The sequence below is a fragment of the Tamandua tetradactyla genome, chromosome 23 (assembly GCF_023851605.1).
Source record: "Tamandua tetradactyla isolate mTamTet1 chromosome 23, mTamTet1.pri, whole genome shotgun sequence".
Classification (NCBI taxonomy): Eukaryota; Metazoa; Chordata; class Mammalia; order Pilosa; family Myrmecophagidae; genus Tamandua; species Tamandua tetradactyla.
Genome location: NC_135349.1, coordinates 9,202,621 through 9,226,172, shown reverse-complemented (window position 1 = coordinate 9,226,172; position 23,552 = coordinate 9,202,621). Strand labels below are relative to the sequence as shown.

The following is a 23,552-nucleotide window of genomic DNA, read 5'->3' as shown; positions in this document are numbered from 1 at the left end:
TTATTACTTTTATTTTTTTCTCTATATTAACATTCTATATCTTTTTTGGTTATATTGCTAGTTCTTCTAAACCGATGCAAATGTACTAAGAAACGATGATCATGCATCTATGTGATGATGTTAAGAATTACTGATTGCATATGTAGAATGGAATGATTTCTAAATGTTGTGTTAGTAAATTTTTTTTAATTAATAAAAAAAACACACACACACACACACACAAAAAAACACACCAAAAAAAAATATATATATAACATGGGTTATCACTGCAAACTCTGCAGACATTAACATATAATAAGAATCCTATAAACAGCTCTACCCATATAAATTTGACAACTTAAATGAAATGGACCAATGCCTTGAAAACCACAAACTGCCTAAACTGACCCAATATGAAATAAATAATTTCAAAAGTCCTGTAACAAAGAATTTGGATTCATAATTTAAAATAGAAAGCTCTCCCCATCTCAGAGGTCCTTCAAATTCAGTGATGCGCTGGAAGAACTCACAGGACTCAACACAGTTATACTCACAGCTAAGGTTCATTACAGCAAAGGAGATATTGCAAGAACAGCTGGAAAAGATACTCAAAGGCATGGGCTGCAGAGATCAGATGCACATTTTCTTGTCCTCCTTCGGCAGGGTCACACAGACATATCTTCTCCAGCTGCCAACTGCAGAGACATGTGCGAGATGACTTTGCCCAGGAAATCCCGCTTGGATCATTGCTCCTAGAGCTGGTCCCATTCATACCTGCAGGATGCCAACCACGGCCCCAAATCAGGCCCCAAATCAGGCTCCAGGTGCACAGGAATCTTCACGTTAACTTCCAACATGGTGACAGACTGGTCCATCGTGGCACATGTTTTGAGCATATAGAATAACATCTTAGCTAGTAGTTAGTGAATATTCCAGGAGTTTAGTTCTCAGACTTTGACCAAGGGTCATTAGCATGGCTGCAAAGATAAGTGAGAAACGAGTGAAAGAGACCTGCTGTGTTAGCCCTTTCCTCACACTCTCAAAAAAGAAACCTCCAGAGAATTTCACTGGAGAAGTCTACCCACATTTAAAGAAAAATTGACACCACTTATATACAGTCTGCAGAAAACAGAAGAGGGAGCACTTCCTAAAATATTATGAGGCTGGTATCACAAACTTTCAGGGGAATAAAATGGCAGTAGACTCTAAACAATATTATTTGATCCATTAATTCTACTTCTATGGATTTATCCTGAATAAATGGAGATGACACAACAGTTTAGGCACATAGACATTCATAACCAAATATCCAACAGTAGGAGACTGGCAAACAGTAATATATCCATGCAACAAATAACCAAGGAGCCATTTCAAATAGCATGGGAAGGAGTTTATGTAGGGAGATTCTGAGAAGATGGCTTGACCTCATAGCTGAGAAACCTCCCCTTTTCTTCCTAATCTAAAGCCTATGAGCAGATAAATGGAAAAACAAATTGTGGTACATCCATGCAATGGAACACTACTCAGCAGTAGAAAAGGAAGGAACGACCCATCTATGCAGCAACAACTTGGTGAGTCTCACAGACATTATGGTGGGCAAAATAAACCAGATATAAAAAATCCAAACTCTACAGTTCTATTTATATGAACTTCTAGAAATTTTAGAAAAGAAAAATCTCATTTATAGTGACAGTAAGCAGATCAGTGGTTGCCAGGGCAGCATGACATGGAATGGAGAGGATTGAGAAGAAATTCAAGGGAACATTTTGGGGTGATAGAAATGTTTGGTGGTTACACAGGTGTATTTTAAAACTCACCAAAATAGATTCTTTCACAAATGTGCATTTCAAATATTCATTTTGATGCCTTTTGACAAATGTATATACTCGTGCATAAATTCACACACCCACATAAAAATCTAAACAGATCTTGAGGTATACAAATTATATATTAATAAATTGATAAAGAGTAATAATAAGCATGGCAGCTGCCCTTACCCCCTCCATAGTCACCACACAGCTGAGTGATGCTTTGAAAACATGGCAGATCATGTCTCTTCTATGCTTAAAGCTCTCCCATGGTGCCCATCTCATGTAAAATAAACTCCAAAGTCTTATAGCCCCTACAAAACCCCACCTGCTCTGCAATGCCCGTAGCCCCCTTACTCTCTAAGCTCATCTACCACTCTCCCACACCCCCTCCACTGCAGCTACCCTGGTCCCCTCCCTGTGCCTGAAACTTCCAGGCATGTTCCATTCAAGGCTTCTTTTTAATTGGGGTAAAGTTTACATAATATAAAATTAATCATAACCATTTAAAAGTGTACAGTTCAGTGGCAATGTTCCAGAACATTTTCATCACCCCAAAAGGAAACCCCCGACCCACCAAGCAGCCAGTCCCTATTCCTTCCTCCCCTCAATCTCTGGCACCCACCATGCTGTGTGCTGTCTCTATGGATTCACCCATTCAGGTTCTTTCCTACCAATGGAATCATACAATATGCGACCTTTTGTGTCTGGCTTCTTGCACTTAGCATACTGCTCCGAGGTTCATCCACATTTTAGCACGTATGACTGAATAGGAGTCCACCCTATGGATACACCACATTTTGTGCATCCGTTCAGCAGTTGATGGACACTTGGATTGTGTCCACCTTTGGCTACTGTGAATAACTCTGCTATAAACATTCAGATACAAGTATTTGTTTGAATACCTGTTTTCAGTTCTTTGGGGTGTATACCTAGGAGTGGAAATTGCTGGATCTTTTTGGTACCTTAAACTATCTTCTGTATTTTCCATCTTTTGGTCTCTATGTATTGCATTCTGGATGACTTCTTCTGCCAGTTCACTAATTTTTCCTTGCTGCCAAATAGATCCATTTAAGTTTTTTCTTTTCTTTCCCCTTCTCTGTCTATGAAATAAAAGACATACAAAGAAAAGCACATAAACCATAAATGTACATAAACCGTAAATGTTGCAGCAACAACACAAGCTCCTGTGTAACCACCACCTGTCAGAGAATGGAACTTTACCAGCATCACAGAGGCCTCCTGCACCCCCTTCCTGATTCCCTCCTCCTCCTCCCCCTCCTCCCCCTCCCTCCTCCTCCTCCCTCCATGCGATCATCTTGACTTCTACCATTTCTTCTTCACACTTTTTAAATACTTTTTTAAAACTCTTTTTATTGTATAGTATAACCCATATACAAAGCAAACAAATAAAAAAGCAATAGTTTTCAAAGCACTCTTCACCAAGTGGTTACAGGACAGATCCCAGAGATTGTCATGGACTACCATACGGTCCTCTCTTATTTTTCCTTCTAGCTGCTCCAGAATATAGGTTTTTAAATACTTTTTAACCACTTCCAGATATATCACTGAAGCCTACAGTTCAGTTTTACCTAGCTTTGAACTTTCCATGAATGTCAGCACTATCATCTATCATCTATTTCTTTGTGTATCCTTTTGTGTCCTGCTCCTTTTGCTCAGCACTGTGATGTGTGCTAATGCTTGTTGTTGCATAGGTCTGTGGCGTATCTGTATGGCTGACTGATATTGCATAGTATATAAAGATTGTATCTATACTATTATAAATAGACATTTGGGTTGTTTCTCATATGGGGATATTATAAACAATGAGGCTATGAGAACATGTGTCTCCTACCGCACATAGGTATGCATTATTTTTAAGATGTGTATTTAGAACTAGAACTGCTGTGTCAGAAGACATGTGTAGCTTCGACCTGACTACATAATGCTAAAATATTTTCCCAAATGGTTGCAGCAATTTATACCCCCATATGCAATATGTTCCCTTGGTTCCATAATCTCATCTGCACTTGGTATTATCAGTCTTTTCTATTTTGCCAATTTGGGAGAGAAGTGATATCCTCAATAATGAGTTTTCCAGTCCATGAACATAATATGTAACTTTTTATTTATTTAGTTCTTTGATGTCTGTCCTTAAACTGTTATAATTTTCTACCTAGAAGTCTTACTCATCTTTTGCCAGATTTATTCCTACGCACTTGGATTTTTTAGTCTATAGTAAATGGTTTCTGTTTTTAAAGTTCATTTTGTTTATTGCTGCATATAAAAACTTCCTTGTATTTAACTGAAACATTTTTCCATTTCTATTAATGTAATATGGTATAAATGGTTTTAAAAGTATTCTATCTTATGTTTTTTATTCTCCTGCCTCTTGTTTCAGTGTCTCTTGTTTCAATTTCTCTTTCTTCCCCACTTTTACATTATCATTCTATTTTTCTCCTCTACTAGTTTGGACATTCTGCTCTTTTAGTGATTACTCTGGTCCACTGAGTTTTATGTTTTGGTTACTAAGTTTTTCATTTCTAAAAGTTCTTCTTAGTTTCTTTTCAAATCTGCTTTATCACTTTTTATTGCTTTCTGTTCCTTTCAAATATTTTAAAGTTTGTCATTTTTTAAAGATAGTAACAGGAAATATTTTATCATCTGAGTCCAGTAATTCCACTATCTGAAACCTTTGGGGACCAGTTGTTGCTGTTGCCTCTGCTGATACTCTCATACAACGCCTTTCTTCCTCATGTGTTTTGTTATCTTTAATTATGTGCTGCTCATTTTCCTTGAAAAAAAATATTTCTGGGGCTTCCCCTAGGCCTTTGATGAAGAGAGTTCCTCCAGAGGATATTTGCATTTGCTTTTGCCAGATGTCTTAGGCCAGAACCACTTTCAACCAAATTCCCTGCTTGAGTTTTCTTGTACCACTTCCCAGATGCAAATCAAGACTATTCCTCAGGAAGACTGAGTTTGGTTTACTGGCACACAGGCACTTTTCCCCCTTTGCTCTTCCTTGTACCAAAAGAAGGTGGGTTTGCCTCTCGTCCAAGCTTACCCTGACAGTGTGGTGGTGGGAGGGAGGAGTGGTTGGATATATCTGACTTCTCACCTTAGATGTCCCCTAGACTTTCTCTTCTGTCCCTCAAGTCAGTTTCACAACAGTTTCCTGCTGGGTTGGCAAATGCCTTTAGGGCAAAAGCAGTTTAAAAAAGTTTTTAAGAATTCACTTAATCCTTTGGGTTCTTGCTGTATCCTAAATTTTGGCCTGGCAATTCTTCATTATTTCTCTTGATCTTTAGTGCTTTTCAGATGCTTTATTAGACTTCATCCCGTACTTTTGTTGCCCTTAAGGGGAAGGTTGATCTGAAAGACCTAGCAGTGGCCACAGTCTATGAACACCCCTCACACGTTGCAAAAAAATGTCCTTCTCCGTCTGCCAAACTTACCCTTTATGACCCAGCCCAAATATTACCTCTGTGGAACCTTTCCCATGTCTTCGGAGAAGGGTTAGTTGCTCCACGTTCTGAGTTTCCAAAGTACTCTCTACACTGCGCCGGCATAGGCCTCATCGTTCTGTGCTGCTGTTTTGGCAGGCTGGTGGGGGGAGGTGGGACTGTGTTGTTAATGCACCAAACATTTGAGTGTCTTCATATCAGGCAGGCAGGGCTAGGTGTGCCTGCCTGAGCAACCGGCAGTCTGGAGGACAGGTTGCTGGCCACGTAATTGCTCCTCTCCCATCCCAACTGTGAATGCTGGGGCCCTGGTCAGCAAAGTTTTGGAAGCCCCTGAATATTCAACTTGAATGCCATGTTCTCAATAAATTGTTAGTGCTTGACAATAAGGAAGCCATTTTGGAAAGAAAAAAAAAGAATTTTCATTTCTGCCCTCAGAGAAGTCACAGTTTGTAAAAGAGAAATATAGATATTTAGAGTGGAGTGTGATGAGTGTAGTGTTGGATAGGAGCAGAGGAGGGTGAGGAGACACAGAGGAGTGGCCCCTGGCTGGGACCGAGAGGATCCCGGAAAGTTTATTGCATGAGAGCATGCTTGACTGGATCTCACAGAGCACTGCAAAGGAAATGGAGCATTACCACAAAAGGAGTGATATGTGCAAAGGTCGAGAGGTGATGAAAGGACAAGTTTAAGACAGGTCAAAAAGACCTTCAGCTGAGGAGCGTCAGGAACCGATCAGCAGCGTGGAGGATTCGTCCGGTAGCAGGGGCCAGCTAGCCTGGTCGGTGGGTAGGGATCAAGACAAAGAATCAGTAGCTCAGAAAGGTGCTGTGGAAGTAATTATCTCCTTGTCCTAGAGCCTCTAGGGGGCTCTCCTCCTCTGCTGACACTTTCCCGATTGCTTTCACCGTGCTCAGGTCTCTTCTTTTTTTTAACTAGATGTCTTCCTCTGATAGCCACCTATCTCTTCCTCCTGCCTTCAACCCAAACGACTCCATCTGCCTCCTCCAACCACACTGAATTAGCTCTTGCCAAGGGACCATAATCCCTTTTTGCAAAACCAAAGCCATCCTTTTTGTACGTGAGTCTCTGCAGCACATGAAAACATTGACCCTTCTCTTCTTAAAGCTCTTCTCTTGGCGGAGGGATACATTTGGCGGAGGGATACATATTCCGGTCTTCCTCCCACCTCTCTGGCTATTCCTCAATTTTCCTTTAAATGTGCTTCCTGGTATTTCCCTACACTCACCTCTCTTCTCACTCAATACCATGCAAGCGCGTCACGCTTCCTCTGACACTGATGCCTCAGCACAGCACGCGGGCCTGATTTTTCACCCCATCTTTCCCTTCTCCCTCTGCACATCCCTCTCCCTCCCTCTCCACAGCCCATTTGTCACCAAGTCCTGGTGAATCTGCCATCAGAATATCTCTGGTGTCCATTCTCCAAACCCTACCTCATTCTGACCTCTCCCAAATCTCTCTTCATGAGGACGAGTGCATTTCCCCTTCCTTTCCCCAATACTGTCTTCCCAAATGCTTCCCGAGACAAATATGACTGTGCTGCTCTCCAGCTTAAACTTCCAGTGGCTCCCTGTGGTCTATGGCACAGCATCCCAGCCCCCTAACTTAGCCCTCAGGCCCTGCGTGACCTGGGCCCTGCTCCCTCTTTAGTCCCGTCCCCTGCCATTCCCCTCTACACACAGCAGACGCCCAGCCAGAGAGGCGGTGCTCCACCGGCCCACCCTACCTCCTTTTGTACATACTGTTTCCTTTCCTTAGGAATCTCTTAGGATTTTTTTTTAATTTAAATTTTTTTTTAAACATAACAACATACAAACACGAACACTCTTACCGTATGATCATTTCATTCTTGGTATATAAACAATAACACAACATCATCACATAGTTTTATATTCATCACCACAATCACCTCTCAGAATATTTGCATCAATCCAGAAAAAGAAATAAAAAGAAAAAAATTTGTACATACCATCCCCCTCCCCCTCCCCCTCCCCGATTACCAGCATTTCAATCTACTAAATTTATTTTAACATTTGTGCTCCCTATTATTTATTTATTTTTAACCTATATATTTTACTCATCAGTCAATAAGGTAGATAAAGGTAGCATCAGACACAAGGTTTTCACAATCGCACAGTAACATTGCAAAAGCTGTATCATTATACGATCATCTTCAAGAAACATGGCTACTGGAACACAGCTCTACATTTTTAGGCAGTTCCCTCCAGCCTCTCCATTACACCTTTACTAAAAAGGTGGTATCTATATAATGCATAAGAATAACCTCCAGGATAACCTCTCAACTCTGTTTGGAATCTCTCAGCCATTGACACTTCATTTTCTCTCATTTCTCTCTTCCCCCTTTTGGTCAAGAAGGTTTTCTCAATCCCTTGATGCTGAGTCCCAGCTCATTCTAGGATTTCTGTCCCACGTTGCCAGAAAGGTCCAAACCCCTGGGAGTCATGTCCCACGCAGAGACGGGGAGGGCAGTGAGTTTGCTTGTTGTGTTGGCTGAGAGAGAAAGAGGCCACATCTGAGCAACAAAAGAGGTTCTCTGGGGATGACTCTTAGGCCTAATTTTAAATAGGCTTAGCCTACTCTTAGGATTTTTTGAGCACCTACTTTTTGTCAGGGAATGAACATGTTTCATATGATCCTCAGAATAACACTATGAGGTAGTTATTCTTATTTGCATTTTACAGAGGGAAACTGAGGCTTAGAGAGATTGAGAAACTTGTTCAAGGTCACTCAGCAATTAGGTATTGGAGCTGAATTTTAGCCTTTACATGAAACTGTCTTTGACCCCTTTCTATGCCTGACTAGCTCCTATCACTTTTCAAAACTAGCTCTGTCATTACTTCTTCAAAACTTTCCCCTAACTTTCCACTCTTGAATTCAGGACCCCTCTTGGAGCCTCAGTCATCTCAGGAGATAGGCAAAGACCTTTTTCTCAGTGACTTTGTTACACTCTGGTAACTGAAAAACTTTCTATGTTCCAAACACAGCCAGAAAACAAAGAGGCCAGGAATGTACAGGCTTGTCTGGGAAACAGATATAGAAAGCTCTGGAATAGAAAAATTGAGCCCAAAGGAAGATTGTTTCATGTGCTCACCAGTACTTCATAAAGACTGTTTTTGTTATACAAAAAGAAATGAGCTAGCAGACTTTTGCATGTAAAGCTCAGGCAATTCAATATTGAGCAAATGTATTCTATGCACATAAAAATCTACCTAAGTTACAGATTTCTGCAGGCCTTTCCACCATGTTTCTTCCATCTCAGCTGTTAAATCAGTGAAATCTCAGCATTTTAAAAATATCTTAATTTTGACACATAGGGGCGTTTGATGCCTCAGCTAGCTGTCTGATTTGCCCAGCTTGATACTATCTTGTTTTTCAGAGGAAATGGCCTCTATATAGCTCTTAGTCACTGCTGGCCTTCTGGAACATCCTTTGTAGCATCTGTACACTTTCAAGCAATGGGAGGGGGTGTCCTTTACCCTAGAACATTTTGAGTCATTTAGCTCATGCAGGCATTTTTCTCCTGAATGACTGAGCTACCTTTTTCCTGGAACCAGATGATTTTGCATCAGAATTACTTTTCTTTAAAATTGATCTATCCAATATCTAGAGATAATAGTAACCGGAAGAAGTGCTGTGAACTGAGTCAAAGGCCTTGGGGATCTTTCATCACAGGCTATGAGCTTTGAAAAAAATTACTTAGCCTCTTTAGTCCTCTTCCTTCACTTGCAAAATGAGCAGCTGGATTAAAGGCTTCCAGTCCCTTTGCTGTAAAATTCTAAAATTTGGATATAAAACATACTTACAGGTTTCATCACACTGCCATCCTAATTCACCCAACAAATACAGATTATTACATTACATTCTGTACTTTATCCTAGTCACTCAACCATTACCCATCTCCACTAATCCTTAGCAACGTAGAGATGCATTCTAGGGATGTGGCCAGATTTGCAGGGCACAACTGTGACATGTAGCAGTGATATTAGAATTAGCAGCCACAATCCTGCCATTGGACCTCCCATCTCATTCAAAAGATAACTTTCCGACTTGGCTGTCTTGCTCCCTCGATGTTTTATGGAGTCCTGCCTCCCCCCATGACTCACCAAGGTCCTTGCACTCCTATATTTACTGCTTCCTTGATTTAATAAATATCTATTAAAGGTCCCATGGTATGGGAGAAAATCTCATACAAATTAAAATACAAGTCCATGTGTTAAATGGCAATTAGAAATAATAAAGTAATGCGACCTCAGGAAAGGAGATTAATTCTAAATGAGCAGTAACTGGGCACATTAAAACTCTTATGTCCATAAAATTAATCGTTAGTATAAATGCTCTGATGTTTAATAAGTTTTCAGTGTCCTTGGAACGCTCCCCCCAGTTTGTTTCTTATTCTCTGATATCTAATAAGGTATGAGCTTGAATTGAAAGCTCTTCCACATTCTTCACATTTGGAAGATTTTTCCCGCCCCCCGTATGCATTCTCAGATGATACACCAGGCTTGATGACCAAATGAAAGGTTTCCCACATTCTCCTATACTTATAAGGCTTTTCTCCACTGTGAATTTTCCAACGATGAGGCAGAGCTGAACTCCCTCCACACAATTTCCCGTAAGCTTTTCACCCATAGGACTTCTCTCAGTATGGATTTTTTGGTGTTGAATAAGGTTTACACTTCCCTAGAATGCTTCTCTGTATTTCTCACATTGTAGGGATTCTCTCCTGTAGGAATGACCTAATGTCGCCTCAGGTTCGAATGCCGGCTGAAGGTCTTCCCACGGTCATGGGCTTCTCTACTAATCCCCTGGTGCCTGAGAACCTCCAAGGTCCACCTGAAGGTTTTTCCAAACCCTTTGCACTCTTCGAGTTTCTCTTTAGTGTGAATTCGCTGATGTCGAATAAAGTGTGAGGACCAAATGAAAGCTTTCCCGCATTCAGAACGGTCAAAAATCTCCTCACCAACATGCCTCGTGTGCTGACTGGGTTTTCACTTCCCTAGAAAGCTCTTCTCCATGGACTGCAGTCATATACTTCAGCTCCTGTGTGAATCACATGCTGTTTAAGGTTTGAGCTCTGGTTGGAGATTTCCCTACATTTATCACATTCGTAGGCTGTCTCTCCACTATGAATACGCTTGTGTCTAGTAGACCTGAACTACACTGAATGCTTTCCTACATTCCTTACATTCATACAGTTTTTCTCCAGTGTGACTTCTGATTTATGCAAGTTGTGCACCTTGAATAAAAGTTTTCCCACACTCATTCCATTAAGATTTTATCTCTAGCATGAATCCTATGGTATTATGTTCTGAAGTCCACTTGACACTTGGTCAGACCTATTGTTTCTCTTCCATAGAAACTGTGTGATGTATACTAACCATTGAGCTCAGACTGCGCTCTCTCTCTTTCTGGTCATACTCAGAGCCTCTCCAAAGCTACTTTAGATTGTTTCCACATTCACAGATATCTCCAAACCCAGATATGTAGACAACTGTCTTTGGACATCTTCTCAATGCAGCAATCAGTTATTTCACTTCAGCAAAAAGTTCCTGCTTTTCAATCAACAGCTTGTTTTCACTTCCAGAGCTACAGTAGGAACACAGAAATTGTCAATATTACCAATTCCCTGACCAGTCAACAAGACCACCCTCATTTCTGACACCAATTTGCAAGTTCAGGGAGTTTCTGAAACCACCCTCAGTTTTGATTACTTGCTAGGACTCACCGTACTCGCTGAAAGCTGTTATGATTACGATTTATTACAGGGAAAGGATACAGCCCGAATTCAGCGAAGGAAAATGAATAATGGGACAGCGTCCAGGAAAGTTACTGACATGGAGCTTCTAGCTGTCCTCTCCCATGGAGTCATGGACAGCATTAGATCTTCCTGACAACCGTGGGTGACAATACACATGGAGTATTGCCGACCAGGGTCATTCACCCAAGCTTTCCTATCCAGAGTCTTTATTGAGACTCAAGCACTTAAACCTGGCTGACTGCTGATGGAGCCAATTTCAGTCCCCTGCTCCTCGAGAGGCTGAGCTGATATCATGTGACCCAAGTCCCCCATGCTAAACAAGGACACCCCCAAGATACCCTTGACATGCCTAGGAGCTAGAGATTACCTGCCAGTAGCCACGAGCAAAGAACAGACTTCTCTATGGGCAAGGTTAAATTCTTTACTACACAGCAGACAAAAGAAAATATTTGTGGATTGGAATATAAATAGATGTAAAGACATCCTTCGGTGAAAATAGCTTTGATTTTTCTGGTCTAGAGCTGGTTGACCAGTATATGTTTATAATGTTTATTCTTGTGACAGTGGTAAGTTTTTACCAAAGACCTATTTCTTGGTGGAGTCAAGATTCAGGATAGCCTTGAAAAAAATGACCAGTATTGCCTTAGAAGCTTGGAGCTAGGACTCTATTGTGGAAAAGTGGGAGAGGACCAGTGGGAGCTCTAGAATATGCACAAAGGTAGAACTTAAGTGCAGTAATCTGATGAGAAAGGAGTGGAGTTGTAGCAGCACAGTAAACATTCAGATTTTACTAAAACTGTAATAGAACTCCTTGGGGTGATTTTGGGAAAGGGAAATTAATGAAGATTATGGGGAGTGAAATTCCTTCTAGGTCACTCCTGACACTGCCACAACTCTCCAGCATCCTGTAATCATTTAGGAAGGTTCCTTTCCCTTTGTACTTGTAAAAGTGAAATGGGAGTGATTTAGTAGTTCCAGGAGCATCAGACATTAAGACAGCTGTGCACAAAGCCATGAGGTATACTGGATGACCCCATGACAATTACTGTTACGCTTTAGACCTTGGAGAGGTGGAGACTAGGAATGCCATCCTTAACTAAATCAACTCATTTTTCTCCCAGTAATCTGCACATGCTAATGAGTAAGTGAAAGAATGAACAAATATGGATCTTCTTGTATAAAAACACTGCTACTTGGTGAAAGCAAGTACTTTGTTAGAGGTAAAGGAAAATAAATTAAGCACAAAAAAAGGGAACTTGCTGACTCCTATTCGATTTCACACCAAGTAGGCTCAGTGGTACAAAAAGAGGGAGTCACCTGTTTCACTCATGTAGACCAGGAGAGCAACCAGTTAATAGTATTTGATCATAAAGCTCATTTATGATCTATGATTTTGTCATTAATTCCTAGAAAATAATGGAAGTCAAGTGAAGAAAGCAGAAATGATGACCAAGAGGAAGCCAAGTTGAGAAAAAAGTTGAGAAACAGAATGTTCAAGTGCAGAGACAAGGTTACGAAGAATAATGCTTTAGGGAGATGCTAAGTAGTAGCAGTAGACAGATATGTTTTTAGCTACATGGCCAAGATCTAGGCAAAGGCAAAAGGGAAAAAAATAAAAGTTATGGAAAAGCTTGTTAAATTGAAAAGAAATAACGACTATGTTAAAGATAGCATGATTTATAATCTCTCTTGTTATAATTTATAGATTGAAAATAAATTTAATATATGAATACAAATATCTCCTCTTTTGTACTGTACTGTGTTCCTCATAGCAGATCAGTTTTGCAATGGATAAAGGTAAATTCCAGACCTGTGACAGAGCATCATCTAAATCACAGCTTTAAATAATAACCAAATATTCTAAAAGTAGACTCCAAGTCCTACACAGTTGGCAGAGAGGTACTTACAACAACAAGACGCCTCATTTTACTGATATGCTCTAAAATATAAATTCATCATAATAAACCACAACTCATATCTAAAGTTTGGGAACTAGTTAGAGTCACTGTCAAGTCATAATAAACATTGCATACACAATTTTGTGGACTCCTGATATTTAAAAGGACTTCGAGGAGACTATACATGAATGGTCCAGATTTCTTACAAAGTATTGTTCAGAAAAGTCTGAGCTAAAGCCTGCTTCTCCTGATAAATTTCTCTGTAGCAAGCAGAAGTGTTCAGAATCATTCCATTGATCTTAGAGCTGCATTCAGAGTTGGGATCGTTCTTTTCGAGAACAGTCACTACAGTATCTAAGTAACTGAGAGCCTCACTAAGAACTTTAGGCGTGAGGGTGTGAAGGAAAGGGGTCTCCTTCATCTGCTCCTCTTCTTTTCTTTTCTCTATCAGCGGTGCTGCATAAATGCTCCACCCTGATTAATTAACATAAGTAGGAAATTACTTAATAAAAATGGACACCATCAAATCTCAACATACCCCACTAATTCAACATTTGCCATGATTTGAATAAGAGTTAGGCTCTCTGATTTTTTTTTTTTTTTTTTTTTTTGCATGGGCAGGCACTGGGAATCGAACCCAGGTCTCCGGCATGGCAGGCGAGAACCTGACTTCTTTCATTCATTCAATAAGCATGTATTGGGTACCTACTTGAACCATTAGGAGGGGCATACACAAAAGCAGTAAGCCAAGTTTTTTTCTCAACTGGCTTCCTCTTAGTCATTATTTCTGCTTTCTTCATTTGGCTTACCAGGAACTTTAAATTACTTAAAAATAAAAGTATTTGGAGAATTAGAGCAAAGTGCTACTACCTGACTGCCTAATAAATAAATTTTGCATAGATTCCTTAAAATACCTTAAAATCTATTTTCTACAATTATAATCAACTCTTGTTTATCTGAAGTCACAACCCTCAGATTTTTAACCACAGTTAAAAACCAGGGCATCGAGAGTGAGCAACACTACGAAGCAGAGTCCACCAGCCAGCGACCTTTGGAGATGAAGAAGGAAAATGCTTCCCAGGGAACTTCATGAAACCAGAAGCCAGGAGAGAAAGCTAGCAGATGACGCCGTACTCGCCATGTGCCCTTCCAGTCAAGAGAGAAGCCCTGACTGTGTTTGCCATGTGCCTTCTCACTTGAGAGAGAAACCCTGAACTTGATGGGCCTTCTTGAACCAAGATGTCACTAAGAGGATCTGCGCCAGTGACAATTGTACCTCTTCCTGGAGAACAAGTACAGGTTCAGGGGGTCATCCAGACAGCTCAGTCTTCTGTAATTCACCCACCACACGTGCAAACGGCATCATCTTTATCAGAAAGTGAGGAGTCTCAGGACTCCTCTGACAGCATAGGCTCCTCACAGAAAACCCATGGAATTCTAGCATGGCGCCCATCTTACAGAAAAATTTTGAAAGACCTATCTTCTGAAGATATACGAGGCAGAAAAGGAGACGGAGAAAACCCTGGAGTCTCTACTGTCACTTCTATGTCTGTTCCAACTCCCATCTATCAGACAAGCACTGGACAGTACATTGCCATTGCCCCAAATGGAGCCTTACAGCTGGCTAGTCCAGGCACAGATGGAGTACAGGGACTTCAGACATTAACCATGACAAATTCAGGCAGTACTCAGCAAGGCAAAACAACAATTCTCCAGTATGCACAGACCTCTGATAGACAGCAAATACTTGTGCCTAGCAACCAGGTGGTTGTACAGACTGCATCAGGAGATATGCAGACATATCAGATCCGCACCACACCTACCGCTACTTCACTACCACAAACTGTGGTAATGACATCGCCTGTGAATCTTACATCTCACACAACTAAGACAGATGACCCCCAGTTGAAAAGAGAAATAAGGTTAATGAAAAACAGAGAGGCTGCTCGAGAATGTTGCAGAAAGAAGAAAGAATATGCGAAATGCCTGGAAAATCGAGTTGCAGTCCTGGAAAATCAAAATAAAACTTTAATAGAAGAGTTAAAAACTTTGAAGGATCTTTATTCTCATAAAAGTGTTTGAGTCTTAGGAAAGAAATATTTTTGTGGACTTGCTTAAAAGTTAGATGGAGTTCTTTTTTTTAATGGAGTTTTATAAAACAAAAGGTAAAAAATGAAACTTTTATTTAGGGTTTTACAACTCAGAGATGAATATCTCATGCAAGAGATCTGGTGACAGGATGAAGTGGAAAATGACCTCAAGGAAGCTACTGGCAAAACTGGAAGGTTTAAAAATTAAACATCTCGAAAAACAAGAAGTGAATTTTCAACAATATGAATTTTCTAAATAACAGTAGTTGTCAATAATCCAAAAATGGCAAATAAAATGAAATTTTGGTAAAATGTTTTTTTGATACATCAATTTATCTTACAGGTTTCACTTCTTACTGCTTCCTGAAATTTATCTTTTTCAATTACGTGTGTGTGCGTGTGTGTATGTATTCTTATTTCTGCCAGTAGATTCTAAATTACCAATGTAAAAGAAAAACTAATACGTAACTAAATATATAAATTATGTATCCTGATTACATATACTTGTTCTATTGACATGTCTTTTAAATGGGATTTTAAAAGTTTATTGGATTTAAAAAGGTTTTTGAAGACTTAGTTAATTATTTTTAAAGCCTTGTCCTAAAAGGCATCTAAGTTACATGAAAGGAGTTGTGGTGACTTTGTAACTAACATTTTTATTAGAATGGAAGAGAACCATTTAGAAATTTGACACTTTTAGCTATTTGAAAGTTTGATACTTTTAAATAGTTTGTTTTTTTGGCTACTCTGGGAGCGGTGATTTTCTACAAATATATAAATTGTGTTTTGATCATATGTTCTATAAGCAGTTGAATGTACATTACTTATTCTTTTTTGCTTCAGTAGAATGGAATGTTTACAAACGCTTAAAATGATATTAGAGGATTTTTTAAAACCCTCTGCAGATGCTTACCAAAGTTTTTCCAAGAGGAGTTTATAATCAGTTTAATGTAGGGTTTATCAAATTCTAAAATAGTGTAGTTATTAGGGCAACTTTATGTTAGAGACTATTTTCTAATGTAGTGAATGGTACCTTTATAAGAAAAATGACCACCAATATATTTTTATAGCTAATCTTTATAAATTCTCATGTTGAATTTTAAATGATTATTTAAAATGTCTATATAGTTTGTTTAGTAAAAAGAAATAAATATTTTGCATCTCAGAGTATCATTTTTATATTATGGGAAGTAAAGTTTTCAGATTGGCTAATATTTGAATTGTGAGTTTTGTATTCAGTTTGAAGCTCAACACCAGTATTTAACTTCTATATTCCAATTTGTATACATTATGAAACTGTACAGCAAAACAGTTGTGTGTGCTTCATGCAATATGTATCATATTGTCTTCTATAAATTAAAGGACATTTGATAAAATTAAGTTTGCTGAATGTAAGATATAATGATTGATAAATGAATGCTGATAGCCATTCTGTTGATTATACTAACCGTTGTGCCTTTGTAGTTTTGAAATGAAGATAAATTTACAGTTCTGGTCTGCAAAAAAAAGAAAAAAACCAGGGCATCTGTGAAAAATGTAAGTAACTACGTATCAGCAAAAAGCATCAACATGTTAGTGAAAGTATGTAATCTGGAATTACATATCGACCAAAGCTGCCACATTTTATCTGCTATGGAGCCTCTTGCCTTGCCTGTTAGCTGTCCATCTGCTAGGGCTGCTGGGCTAAAGACTCAGAACTCAGGAACCTTTTCCCTATGCACAATTGATTTGAAAAGAAATGGGAGACATGTTTTATGATGGAAAAATGTAGCTTAAGTTATTCATGATCAGCCCTAGCTCTTGAAATTTTGGGAGTGGGAAAGGGAAATGAATGACCAGAAAGGACGAAGATGAGTGGGCTGGTGAGGACTCAGGGATGGAACTCCTCAGGAGTGAGCCTCTTTAGAGCCTCTTTAAGAAGACAAATACCGTAATCTGAACAAAAAGGACAATGAGCTCATTGGGTCTCTCTTGAGTAAGTATACCCATATTAAAATGTTGGGAGAAAGGAAAAGCATTTTCCATAGGGATTTTTAAAGCTCAGAGACTGTGCAACTTACAGAAGCTGCCTATTATTACCACAGGCTGGGCCAGGTATATCTTACTATTGATTTAGGTTGACCATATTTTATAGAGTCTCCCTATTTTAAGTAAAATAGCTGACCAGTAAAAGAAATTTTTCAAATGGAAAATTTTAGATATATTCTGTTTTAGTAGAAAACAGACCTCTTCTAATTATTTGACATGGTGTATATGATCCTAATTAAGTAAATCTGTAAATAAAATCTGACTTTAATAATGTAAATATTCGAGTGACTAATAAGATACATCTTCTTAGAAATAACATTGGGTAACTAACAATCACAATAAAAGGAAGATTTTGTTTTTTGGTTTTAGTAAATGTGTCTCACCTTTTATGCATGATTTCAATATGACTTTGGTTGACTTGGGGACTCAGCTCATCTCTCCTGCCAAAGACAACTGGAACACTCAATCAGATTATAAACTTCCTCTTGAAGATATCAGAGAGTTAGCAAAAGAATAAAGAATTACCCTGCCAGAATCCAGGAAAGGAAGGACAGGGGACCTGGGATGTACTGGTTTGGCTTCAAGGGCTGCCCTTCCCCTGGAGACAAATGCTGATTCCAGAGCTGCTGGCTGAGAGGCCGAGCAGCTTTTTTTTTAACTTTGTATTGGAGTTATTTATACAAACAGGGAGGTGCACAAATTGTAAGTTTACAACTCAATAAACTTTTACAATGTGAACATACGCACTTATAATAACAAACAGAACAGCATTCCAGAAGCTTCCCTCATCCTCCTTTCCGATCTCTACCTGGAGCAACTACTATCATCCACTCATGATTTATAAAATTGTAGATGAGTTTTATAAATATTAAACTTTATAGTTTTGCTACATACATGCAATGGAATAATACTATTTGGCAGTGGAAAATGAACAAACTTCAGTTATATACAACAAAATGAACAAATTTCACAGGCATAACATTCAGTGAAAAAAGCCAGACACTAAAAAATACAAGTTCAAAAAATAAACAAAAACTATGATATTTAGGATGTATACTCAAGTGGTAAATCCACAAAGGAAAAAAAAAGTATAAAAAGTCAGGAAATTGGCCACTATTGGAGAGGGAAAGGAAGGGTATATAACATTGGTGGGAGCCCAAAGGGGGGCTTCTGGGACTGGCAATGCTCTATTTCTTGATCTGGATGGTAATTACGCAGTTGTCCATTCTGTAAAAATCACTGAGCTTTGTACTTTTTGTTTTGTGCACTTTTTCATATGTTAATTATTCTCCAAAACAATAAAATTTTTAAAACTACTTAAGTAAATTATATGATTATAAACCATCATAAGGTATATTTGATAGCCCCAGAAATATAATAATATAACCACCTGAAAATATGAGACCTATGATCAATACCAGCTAGATGTACATTCACTTATCTACCTGAGAGCATTCTAAGTTCTCTACCAGGCTGAATGCTATGCTTTATTTTACAATTTACAACTGTAAGAATCAGAAAGAAACTCCATTTACTCCCCATATTATATTTTTGTAGCAAATAATAAAAACAATTTGAGTTAGCCTATATAAAAAAGAGTCCTGAATTTTCCCCAGAACCTAACTACAGCAAGTGCAGCCAGCCTTCAGGAGGGCCTAAAACCAGGACCTGAAAGGATATCAGCAAACCAAGGTAACTCCGCCTTGTTTTCTGTTTGCTTTGGGTCCATGGATTCTCTTGTCTCCCCTTTTGTCTGTATACCTGCTGCACTCTTCACTATATATACAGACTAGCTTTGCCATCTTCTCATGCACAGAGCAAAATTAGGCTTCCCTGCACCTGCTAAATTTACAAGTCCTTCATGCTGGCCAGAAGCAGAGGCTTGACTAGCTAAGGTTAAGTCTTAATTCCAGAGAGAATGTGACTGGCCTATCCTGATCCCGATAACCATGGGCCATATGGATGTAAACTGGCATTTCTCAAAGAAAAGACAGAATGAGGAACTGGCAGATGGTCCAAAAAAAAGTCTGCTACAGAAATGACTTTACAAATGGTGACAAAGCAGTAATGAATTGCACAAGTCACATAACCAAACATGTAAAAAGGTAATTTACCTTATAGTTCAGAGAGTTGAGAAAGAAAATACTTAGGCTCCGTACTAAGGGTGGCTGCCAACCACGATATAATCCAACCACACCAAATAGGTTTCTTATTTAAAATAATTACATAATTTTTAAAAATTAAATTGCTATCATACAAAATAAATCTATAAAGATAGAGGAGACTTCACCTTATAATAATTCATTATAATTAGCATGAATAAAGTCAACTGCACACAAGGCAGAGGTCAAATACTGAAACCTAGCAGACCAATCTGACCTTCAACTTGTTCAGTGGGATTACCATGATGTTGTCCTTAAAATCTGAGTTTGAATGCAGAAGACTGGGCATGCGCTCTCCAGGACCCCAAAAGCTTTCCTGCTCCCCAACACTGGATACCCATCCAGTCCTGTTACCAACTGGCCCTAAAGGCATCAGCGTTTGTGACTTCTGATCTAAAGTTCCTTGGTCTACTTAACTCATTAAATGGTCAATTATTCAATCTGTCTTAATCTACCAACTGTAAAAAAGTAAAAAGTAACCAATTATACTAAAATGCAGCAAACTCAGAGTAATTCTAGGCCAGTTTACCTACAAACAACTGTCTAAAGACAATGCACGTAAAGCCACTTACACCTAATGGTTTAATTTATTCATTAATACATTTACTTATAATCAATCACCCTAATTTATTCATTAATACATTTACTTATAATCAATCACCCAAAGTCTTATCATACTTATAATATTTCTTAAATAAAATTCTTTCCTTCCCATTTGAAAATGTTTGTTTTTACATGCATTTTTCTGTTTCATTTAGTTTTGAGCATCTCAAATGTATTTGCAATATATATATATGGGCTAAAAATGTCCTATCAAAAAATAAACATTTTGCACTGGACTAAAATTAAAGGTCATTGTATCACCTTGTGACATGACTATTAGGCAGCAGAGCGTTCAGTTCACTGACCTGCTCCTATCTGAAATTACCCAGTTAGATAAAACTTTTTCACTTACTGGGGCTACCATATGGTTGAAAGATATGAACAGTCACAACTCTATTTTCTTTACAGCTTACCCCCACCCCCACCCTCAACATCAACAAAATGGAACTGACATCAAAATATGGCTCAACTACAACCTGTGGCTATTAAGAAATGTTGATTAGACAAAAACTCAGAAGACCTCCCGTGTACATGGCAGAATCCTCACCTAGGAGAACCATGGTCTCCAGCATGACATTCTGGAAGAGGGCCTGCTGAGCTGGGTCCAAGCAACGCCACGCATCTTTGGTGAAGCCTACGGCCACATCCTGTAAGGTCAGCGAGTCCTAAAAGAATTCCTAGAGTCAGAAATCAGGAAGCTCAGGGGAGGACGAAGCAGTATGTGAGGGAGGGAGAAAAAATACTCTGGTTCTTCCTTTGGCAGCTTGCATTCCACTACTGAACGAAAACCCACTGATCTAGAAAATTCTTGTAACTGAGAAATCAGGATTTAAGGGATGATTTTGATATATATATTCCTTTATGCTTTCTGGTATATTGGAGCAGACAGGGAAAACCTGAAATCTCTGAATTGTAATCCAGCTGCCTTGATCTCTAGCAATGGCTGTATAGCCCTTATCTTCTGCCCATGTGACTAACCTTCATCTATACCTAGTTATCCAGTTTTTCAACTTTAGAATCTTGTAATCACTAAAGACAGCCCCTAATGTTTGTTAATGAAGGGTCTTGGGTCCACCCAGAACTAACCCACCCCATGTCCCAAATGATCTTGATGACTCAGACTGGATCTAACTGAAGTGGGCCCTCCTGACATGCACAGTAGCTTAGACTTTCACCTACAAGTCACCTATACCTCATTCCGCCATTTTCTTTCATACGCTCTGTGACTAAGCATGTAATCCATCCATGCACGCTCAACAATCAGAACACCTCTAATTACATCATCTGGGGCCGCAGTGCTCATTATCCTAAACCCTGCCCACCTTTTTTCTAATAAAACTATCTGAATTATTGCAGTTTGGAGAGACAGATTTTGGGCCAATAGGCCATCCACTCTCCTACTACGCACATAGGAATAAACTTGCTCTCTCTCTGAAACTCCAGTATCTCAGGATTAGTTAGTTATTAATCCTATCTATAGATAATAACTATCTCAGTCAATTAGTTATTGAGCGCATTGGGCTGAAGAATCCACAGCCTTTTGTCAGGTAACATTCTCTTGCCTACCTTTCTGATTTTTCCTTCTTCTTCCCCTTTCCAAATCCTAAAGCCAAAGTTGCAAATGGAAAAGGCAGTGTTGATCCAAATAGGCAAGCAGGGAAAATTGCCCCTAAATACTTAATCTAAAGTGTATCTGTTGCTCGAAAATATGCTCCTTTGTCTTTGTCATAGACATCTGAAATTCATTCATTTGGAAGAGGCATTCCAAATGAATGAAATGAAAATACTTATTTCTCCAAATGATTGAATTCACAGATAATCACCACAATTGAGAGGAATTATTGTTCTGGTCACTATCATCTCAGCCCAATTTTTTCCCCTTTAGTGGACTAAAAGGGTAGTTTATATTTATTTTTCCATGTGCTTACCTCCCACACCTTATTCCCCTTACAATTTGTTTCTGGCCCCACCACACTAGTGAATTTATTTTAAGTGAATTCACACTAGTGAATTTATTTTTAGTGAATTTATTTAAACTCAAATCCAGTGGCCTATTTTTGTCCTCCTCCCTGACATCTTTGCAACTTTTGAAATTGGCCACCCAGAACCTACTGAAATTCTCCCCTGGCTTCCAGGACACCACTTTTAGGATGTCCTGGCACCTCCAATGACCTGCCCATCTTTTTTCTTTTTTAGGCTCTTTCTTCTCTCTCCTCTTCCTCTGCCTATTTCTTAAAGGTGGCTAAGCCCAGAGCTGCAGCTTTGATCTGTATCCTATACTTATTTACCTGTTCTTCCTTCACTTCTACCCAAAACTAGAAAGCTAGGAGCCTCCCACTCCTTCATCTTCCATATTCAATTGCTCACCAAATCCTGTTCATTTTACCAGAGAAGCATTTCCTCCTTTTATTACTTTCCTGTTACTTTCACTGCCAAGGTCTTCATGATTCTAGTCTAACACCTTACCCTTCACATTGGTCTCTGTGCCCCTCAGTACAGCTTCCCCAGCAAGATCCGCGGTCCTGACATCCTGTCCTGCCCTACTTAAAGCCGCCCCTTCCCCCCAGGAATAACTGCAAACATCATAGCCTGGCATTCAAGGCTCTGCCTTACTCTGCAGCCCCCTTTCCTGTCTCTTTGTCCCATTACATTCCCACCCACCAGACCCTGTGCTTAGTTTATTTTGGTCGCTCCCTGTTCCCGTAATGCCTTTTCTCACCTTCTCACCTGGCAGCCCTATCCTGGTTCAAATATCAGCTCTAGATTTCTTCCCAGAAGACTGTGCTGGCACTTCAGGCCAAGGTGGCCCTCCCCATCGTCCCACTGGCATTTGAATGGGAACGAGAGCCAACGTTACAGAACACATGGCGAGCAGAGCACCCTACACGCATCATTTCACATTCATTGCTCATCACAGATTCACGAGGAAGGCATTAGTCGTATTATCTTGATTCTTTGGGCGAAGAAACGGTAGTTTAGCTCCATGAAGCAATCTGACCCTAGTCCCAAATCTGTGGAGGGATTAGCCTCGAGCGATCTGACTCCCGAGTCAGCACCTTTCACGCTTTCCCACTGTGCCAGAGGTTCTCGATCTCCAACGCAGCCTACCCCTACAGGGCTGGTTACAGCACCGGCTTCTGCCCCCCCACCCCCCACCCCGAGCTTCGGGTTCTGCAGGTCCCGGGCGGGCCCGAGAATGTGCATTTCTAACAAACCCCGAGCCACGCCGACGCTGCCGGTCCGGGGACCGCACTTTGAGAACCACCCGCAATTCGGCGTCCCCCGGGGGCTTGTTAGCGGTGTGGGGTCTCGGGCGTCGCCCCACACCTGACGAATCAGACCGCGTGGGTAGCATGAGCCCCAAAGGATTCGCGCCTACATGGAAGTCAGCACGCACTCCCCACACACTCGGGCCCGAACGGACTCTCTAAGGAAGGCAGCGAGCGGGAAATCCTGACTCGTAAGAGACATCTTTGGGGCAAGGGTCAGGGGCGGGCCTCGGGGCCCCAGGACCCACAGGGCCCGTAAGCCTTCACCTGGCCGACCCCGGCGGGACACCCTACCCTCTGGTGGGGTGTAGGAGCCAGACGGTAGGGACAATCGCCGACGGGGCGGGGCGCGGTGGGACTCACAAGCCGCTGCACTGACCACACCGCCTCCACGTGGCTCCCCGCCCCGCCCCTTCCGCGAGCCGCGGCCGTTACCGGCTCGGCCCCGCCCCCA

The 23,552-nt window shown here is 40.2% G+C and overlaps 1 long non-coding RNA gene and 1 pseudogene across 10 annotated transcripts; one reads left to right on the top strand and one right to left on the bottom strand.

Annotated features, from left to right (window-relative positions):
- Positions 1–229: 229 nt before the first annotated feature.
- LOC143667077 (uncharacterized) lies at positions 230–23,516 on the bottom strand. 10 transcript variants are annotated; one of them, XR_013167843.1, is made up of 8 exons: positions 23,366–23,516; positions 22,549–22,652; positions 20,377–20,494; positions 17,448–17,548; positions 16,485–16,532; positions 10,669–10,876; positions 2,693–2,890; positions 230–956 (listed from the first exon to the last, which is right to left on the bottom strand). It is a non-coding gene; the product is annotated as an uncharacterized LOC143667077 (long non-coding RNA). The 10 variants fall into 10 exon arrangements; XR_013167844.1 differs by having other exon boundaries at positions 22,557–22,652; XR_013167839.1 differs by lacking the exon at positions 22,549–22,652 and adding an exon at positions 10,251–10,330.
- On the top strand, positions 14,386–15,491 carry LOC143667075 (cyclic AMP-dependent transcription factor ATF-1 pseudogene; annotated as a pseudogene).
- Positions 23,517–23,552: the final 36 nt, after the last annotated feature.